We start from the raw sequence: 8295 nt of genomic DNA, 5'->3' as shown, positions 1-8295 counted from the left end.
ACAGAAACATTAAAAATCAATATATTACGTAAAAGCATATACGACCAAACACTTCTTTATGTGTGTGTATAGCAAAATACTTATATGCGTGTCTTACTTATATATACTTATATGCAACATACTTATATGCGTGCCTAATAATGCGTGTCCTTTGTTTTTCCTTGCAATCATTTTCTAAATTGCTTATTAATTACTCATCACGTGGATTATGTGTTTATAATCTGTTTTTTTATTCGGTGCAATCACCTGCATACTAATGCACCCCCCACCCCCTCGCTATCAAGCACACCAGCTTTATTTACTTGTCTTTCTGTAATGTAAACATCTGTATTCTCCACCTACTAGCTGTTTCCTATCCCTTAGGCTGTACGCTACAGGCCAGGTCACTGGAGTAGGAGACAGTAGCCTGGCAACCACAAGTCAAGGTTAAAAGAACATAATCTCATCCATTTTGTTGACAGTTTAATCTATTATTTTATCCCTGGTGAAATGCTATTCTTCTGGTCTCTCTCTTGCGCTGTTTCAGTTCCTAGCAAATCCTTTCGATTTGTAATGGTTTAGGTTGCATTACCCATGACTAATGACTAATGCTGCAAAACTCAATAGCAGTATAATGAGGCAGTGCACTGCTTCCCTAGCACTTGTAGTGTGGTCTTGGGTCTGTTAAGACCCCATATTTTTGGTTTAGCTATGATATTCAATTATATAATGTATTTAACACCTGGAATTTGCAACCTTGCTCTTTTTAAATACGAGTAACAATTATATTTTTATTCGATTTGATGTCATTAAAATACTAATGCTTTTTTTTACTTATAATTTATCTGCTACTGTACGATAAATCAGAGATTGGTGATTATATAAATGATGTAAATAATAAGCGATAATATTAGTTAGATTAGTTGCTGTGCACGAAAATCATTTTTTTCCCTCAGTTAATTTGTCTTGCTGTCAGTCACGTTCTATCTAATGTAAATCACGATCACGAGCGTAATGAGGGAAGAGGGCTCGGAGACAGCCCAGAAGCATGAATCTATTTGACAGTAGGAGCGGCGCACCATTCATTTCCATAGGAAAGTCCTTTTCAGCCCCACTATGTGGAGGCATGTTGGTATATTCTGATGAATGCTGTATGTGGGGGCCACATCTTACCTTAGGCTAAGTAAGTGCACTAGAGTGAGGATACCAGCCTGATCAGCATGCATCAGTGCATACATGCTTCTGGACTCATGACGTTGTTAGATAATTTAAAGGTCAGCGGGCATTGCTGAAGACGCAACATGTAAGAAGGTGTCTTTAAAAAGTGTAAAATTGTATTTCCATTGATATGTTCTATATATGTTTAGCTATTTGTAGATTATTATGTGTCGTAAAAGCAATAAATGGGTCGTATTTTGACATTCGGATGGTTGTCACACACAGTACTATGTTAAATAGCAAATTAGAATGAGAAAAATGGTCGACTGGTGACTTGATAGGTTCATTTAATTAAAAATCATGAGGTTTAAGTCTCAGATCTTCAAACCCATCGTGGTCCAATGAATATTGATATCCTTAACTATCATTAACAACATTTACCAACTATGGCCGCAAGTTCCACTAAATTATTGCTAACGATGGAACTATTTTGGACCGTAGTTGTTATTTGAAGCATACGTTTTGAAACCATTTCTGTTCTTTGAGAATGTAGTATCTTGTATCTAGAGCTTAGAGAAAATTAGTAAACCCGGCAAACAGCAGGGTGCTCACTTCTGGGTGTCATACGTTAGCTATGCTAGCAAGAATGCTAACAGATAGCTGTCTTCATTATTGGTAAGAATGGATTGCTGGGTGTGCGGTCTCTTGTTCATTGTTTGTTTTACATAGGAAGTGTTCTCTGAGGCATCAAACAGTTTGATAAAGCAAATGAGAATTTAGCTGACACATGTTGTTGACACATCAAAATAAAAAAAAAATAAAAAAAAAACACTTAAAATCTGTTTCCCACTTTGCTGAACAGTATTTTATTTGACACCATCCTCTACTGAGCAATTAGTGAATTACAGAGAAAGCTGTATTTTAACCACTAGGTGGAGCAGTAGATATACATCCAGGACATAATGCTGACTGCTGTATGTCTCACTTCTAACCGGCTGCAGTGATCAGATCGGATGATTAGATGGATATCAGGGTTTGAAGTCCCGACATCAACCATAAGCCTTACACTCAAGGATGTGGTAAAGCATCTGTGGGACATTGTATTTGCTTATGAAACATCTCAGCTGTTAGCTGTTGAAACTAATAAACAGCCACGATGTTTGAAACCAGCAGCCAGCAGAGTTGGGGCCAAATGCCTCTTAACACTCAAGAAGTTTTGTTTTTGTCATGTTGACATGTCAAATATTTTAGGGGGAAATAACACAGAACAGTCCATTACACTAAAGTGTTTGTTGTCTCTCAACACTATTTTCACTAAATATTCTATATAAGCCCTGGTACATGTCAGTTCATTTAGAGCGCTGTGCTCCCCAGATATACAGAGGCTAGTATCATCTGGAAGAGCCCAAAAGGGTGAATGCTGTCATGTTCTGATGGAGTTTGACTTTGGACTATAGACATGGAATAACTGTTGTCTTCTGTTGACATTTTTCTGCCATTTTGCTGAATGCACTCAATGGATCATTGCTTCTTTCTCCTGTCATAATATGGACTTCTTTTCGTTTAAGGACCAGGAAGATGAAAATGGTACCTTTTCTTGGCATGTGTTTTTTTTTTTTTTTAAAGGCTGTTGTGTTTTGTTTGTTTGTTTTTCAGATTTAGTCAGTGTTCGAATAATACGGACTGCTTGTCTTTCTTAGAATGATTGTCTGGGTAAATTCACGGAACAGTGATTCAGTTTGAATCAAAGCGGTTGAACTGAATAAAATATGTGCAATTTAAACAAAATGTTGTTATTATAATTTTATATGAATTGTTACATCAGCTATATAAATGTCTGCTCTTCGTGGTAAATGTTTGAGTTTAGTATTTCATTTTTATTAAATACTCGTCCCGTGTTTTTATGTACATTTTGCATGTTCTAATCTTTACATGCTGCCATATTTTCAATTTTGTGAATTTGCGTGAGAGAGAGAGAGCGAAAGAGCAAATAATAATAAGCGTTTAAGTGGTATTCAAACTTAATCAGGTCAAAAGTACGTTAATGTGACTTTCTAGGAGAAGGTTAGCTGGGCTTAGGTGTGCAAATAATTCAAGGACGGCCTCTTTATCCTTTGTCTCCTAGCATGCGTCTAAAGTGTGTAAGACTATTTACACACAACAATAACCTGGAACTAGATGGTCTTTCCTCTGCCTGATACAGTGAATCAGAGTTTCATCTCTCTGCCTGACATCTTGACGTTGAGTTTACTAAACATTGCTAATCAGTCAATACTGTTTAGCTAATAACAGTGCCGCGCGTGGTTGCTGTTTTGGTTTTGGCGTTGTAGAAGTTGGCAGCAGGGAGCATTGCCCTTTAGGGGCGTTAGTCTCATCCAGTGTCCCCCCCTTTAAAATACAACGTATTAAGACAGAAAAATCAACAGCCTTAAAGCTTGAAGCTTATCAGTTCTGTCAACACCTTTTAACAGTTTGATTTCAGTTCATCTGCCCCTTCCCCCGAAACACGTCATGGTCCTGATGGATTTGTTCATGTCTGTTTAGCGTTTACTCTATCAACACTGCACAGAACCAGCTGGAATGTGCCCGACTTGATCTCCTCCTTGACATAACCCTCTCCCACACTAACACTGCAAAGCAATTCTGTGAATTTGACCCTATTTTTGGTTGTTCCAAGGATTCTTCGTGGCTTACAGAATGAATAAGCATATTTGGTTTAACTGAAATAAATCCTAAGGTTTATAATGATAACTTACACAAGTGTATACCATAAAACTGAATTGACACCACAGGGGCCTTCGACATTTTCTAATTATTCAAAAGAGAGAGTCTTTCATTTTAATGTATTTGTTTTATGATATAATTGCATTTTAAATTATTGATATTTTTAATTTTTTTTGTTTGTTTGTTTGTTGTTTGCAAGGCTGCGTTTATTTAATCAAAAATGACCGCAACATTGTCAAATATTATTACAATTTAAAACAACCGCTTTATGTTTTAATGTATTTCTGTAATGACAAAGCTGAATTTCCATGTGTCACACGATCCCTCAGAATTAATTTTATATGTTAATTTGGTGCTCAAGGAAAACATCCAGTTGTGCATTTATTTGAAATAGCTTGTATAACATTATCAGTGTTCATACTGTCAGTTTTAATCAACTTAATGTAACTTTTGCTAAGTATCATAATTTATGTTCATGTATGGTGAGTACGATAACACTTTTTTAATAAACCTTTTAATCTTATAACATATGAAGCATTTATAACAAATTTGTTACAGTCTGAATTTCTTTTGTTTGTTTGTTATTGAATGTCGGAAATAAGAATAAATGTCAGACCGAGTAACACTGTGGACAAGGCATCAACCCTGGATAACTAATAATTATGTCTCCATTCATAACATGTAAAAACTCCAAGACATACAGTATGTTCGAAAAAGTTATTGTTTATCTAAGATAATTAAGAAAGACATGTCGGGACCGCAACATTGTACTTTTCTTGTAAGCCAGTAAAGGGCACCACGACTGACTGTTATTGGCTGGTAATAATGTCATAAAATCTGTTCTTGGAATACAGCAGCAGCATCTCGAGCACATTGTTTTGGCAGATTCCGTTTGAAAGACAGGTGTGTGCCACACAACAGGCAGCAGGTGTAACAGAAGATTTATAGATTTTAATCACATTATACTGTTGAGAAATAATTCTGCCCCAAGGCTACAGGAAAGAGTGCGGTTGATGAGTGGATATTGAGCGTAGATCCAGTGAAATAAGTCAACAAAATGCATTAGTCAAATTAGTCAAACACAAATGTACATTTGTGATGATCAGAGATTACTGACCTGTTGCTGTAACAAATCAGAGGGAGTGTGCACCTGTGTGGAACAGATTGATGTCTTTGTAGACTTTTTGGTTTTTTGTGTGTTTGCTTTGTTTTTTTAATTGTGGTCTCATCTGTGCCTGCATTCTTTCGTAACAAATTATTTTTATGTGATTAAAAAAACAACAACATGAGTGCCTTTGTTGCTGTTATATCTTTTAAATGAATGTTTTCTGCTTTTATTTTGAATTAACGAAACAGCTTACTGTGAAATATACGGGAGGAGATGGCCGATTTAAATATAATATTCATCTGCACATCGCAGGACAGACTTTTTTCACTTGTAAATTGCTTTGCACCTGCTAAATGAATGAATGAATTCATGCAGACCTTTATGCATATACAAGCCTATACAGAATAACATTTATTATCATTTGATTTAAAATCTAAAGGTGTATTTAAATTTCCAGGGAGACTTCGATAATTGTAAATTCCTGTCTAGTGAGAAAACATTATAAAATCTCTATACAGATGGGGGAAAAAAAAAACCACGGAGCATTTCCAAATGACAAAATAAGCAGTTGGTGATTTGCATCATTACATCAGTGAGAGGGTGTAGAGTTTTCACCCAAAAGCCACCTTTCCTTAAATTCGCTTTATTGTTAGGTTTTGTAAGTGTTCCTTGTGTTTTTTTTGGCACATTTAAGGCAGACGGTACAAAGTAGAACAAGTTCTTCTTCCTTACTTTCACCTGCCACTGCCGGTCGACTGGCATGGAAATGTATATGATATGCAACATAATTTATGCACTCCTGCATAAATACAGTAGCAAAATAAGCAAGGATATATGACATATGCAAATATACTACTAGCTAAATGCATACCTTTCAGTTATAATAACTTTTTTCTGCTGTTGATATGTGTGTGCGCGCGAATAATGTTTCTCTTTTTTCCTTGAAACATTTAAGGTTCACAGGCCAACAGAAATGATCTCACAGATAAACGCAGTGGCGCAAATGATTCTTTGGTTTGCTGAACAATGACATGTATTTTGCATGTCACCTTATCAAAGGAATGGCCTTAGTAATAAATCCACAGATTGAGTACTATATCAGTTTCCCCATGTGAAGAGGAAATTCTCTCGGGCAAGCATTTGCTTGAGGGCTCATTCTTTATGAATTTGCGCTTCTGTTTGCGCACATGAAACAGAGTGTGGGGACGAAAATCGTGAAACCCAGATTTGATTAATTGTTAAAAAATGGAATTCCGCGATCTCCTGGGGTGTGTTGCGCGAGCTGTTATGCAAAACAGTTATATGATCTGAGGTGAGGTCTTCATGGTAAACTTCTACCTGCTTAAAGGTTCCCTTGAGTCAGAAAAGACTGTCAGAAACAAATGAATTCTTTTTTTTCTCACAGGGTAACTGATTTACTGATACAATATGTCCGTTGGTGACCTTAACAACTTGGTGAAAGTTGCCAAACAAAGTTCTCCATCAAGTAGACATTTTGTGCTTTTTTTTTTTTTATGGATATCTTGAAAGTTCAAACACGTGTACACACACACACACCACTGCTGCTCTAGAAAATGCTCCGGGCTGTATACTCCACTAACAGAATCAAGGGTCAGAAACTGTTCTGTTTGTCTGTATCATTGTTTTTGTCTTAATTCTTTAAGAATCAGCTAAAACACATTTCTTAAAACACAAGCACTCTCTATTTTATTTCTATTTTACTTTCTTAATATTTATTTTTTTTAAATCCTGGCACACTTACACTTGCACTTTCTATTCTATTTCTACTTGCTTTCCTTTTTTAAAGGGGCTCTTTAGACTAGTGTTCTCTATTCTTTTTCTATTCTATCATTTTCAGTTTGTTTAATTATTAAAAAAAAAATACCCTCCAACACTGTCATTTTTTATTCTTGTTTTATCCTTTGGACTTGTTTTCTTTTTATCTATTTTAAAAATGACCCTCTAACACTAGTGTTCTGTTTTCTTTCTGTTTATTTTCTTTTTAAGCTTGGGAACTGCTCTGTAACACTAGCATTCTCATTTTGTTTCTATTCCATCTACTTGTTTTCTCTTTATTTATTATTTAAAAACCAAATGTGTTCTGTGTGACACTAAACGAGACTTATAGTATTTACATATTATTACTCTTTTGTTAAATTAATTGTTTCTTTTGCTTTGGATAAAATTAGCTGCTAAATGTAAACGTAAATACTGTATCTGTGAAAAAATTGATAATTGAAAAATGAAATTAAGGTTGTTAAAGTTTTTTTTTATTATTTGAAAATAAAAATGCATTCAAATTACTATTATTAACTCTTATTAAAACACATAGGCCCGGTTTTATAGACAGGGCTTATTCTAAACCAGGATTAGGCCATAGATCAATTAGGACATTTAAGTATTTTTTTATAAACTTGCTTCAGAATAAAAAATCTCAAACATACATTTTAGTCTGGGACTAGGTGTAAGCCTTGTCTGTGAAACTAGGGGATAGTGTTTAAAACAAATCTTTAAATAAACTGTTTTAAAAAGTCAAGTAAAAAGGTATTTAGTAAGGATTCAGTGCACAAATCTATTTTGACTTTTATTTTGACTTTTATTTTATTTTTGGCCCCATCCGTGGCAATCTCTACAATAATGGTTATCACTATGTCTGTGTCAATCATTGCAGTTGATTCGCGGAAAGATAATTTAGCAGAAATCCTTCCCAAAACTTGGCAAAGCATAAGTTGACTGTTGGTCCTTTTAGCAGCATGGAAAACAAAACATTTATTCAAATCATGAATGGGATATATACAGAAAACTTTACATTCACTCACTGCGTTTCAGCATGACTGCAATGACTCTTGTTTTTATCTGTCGTAGACCTTAGTAGAGCTGTGGCAAATCACAGTATGTTTATATTTGAACATATATTTAAAATGTCAAACCTACGAATTTATTCATCCCGGCATTTATGTTTTTTGAAGCCACTATATATGATATTTCCATCATCTCACTGTCTGCACATGAATGTAACAGAAATCATAGCAGAACATGAAGGAATCTGTCAACTATCAGTCATCTCCTGGCTGTATCAAATTTTCTGTTAACTAAACAAAAATATCAAGCTCTTATCTCGAGCGGCTACTGTGCTGTTTTACAACATATTATCTCTCATGTCATCATCACATGAATACAAAGGCTGACAAATTTTAAGTATAAGCGCTGTCAAAAACCATGGGCTCAGCAGTAGCCTACATAATACGAAGTGAAAGTCTCCAGAGAAAAAAAAGGAGGAGGAGTAATGACAGTTAAAGTGACCTGGTGAAACTAGTTCTATAGTT

The sequence above is a fragment of the Puntigrus tetrazona genome, chromosome 14, assembly GCF_018831695.1.
Source record: "Puntigrus tetrazona isolate hp1 chromosome 14, ASM1883169v1, whole genome shotgun sequence".
In the NCBI taxonomy this organism is placed as follows: Eukaryota; Metazoa; Chordata; class Actinopteri; order Cypriniformes; family Cyprinidae; genus Puntigrus; species Puntigrus tetrazona.
Note: the sequence above shows the minus strand (reverse complement) of the source record.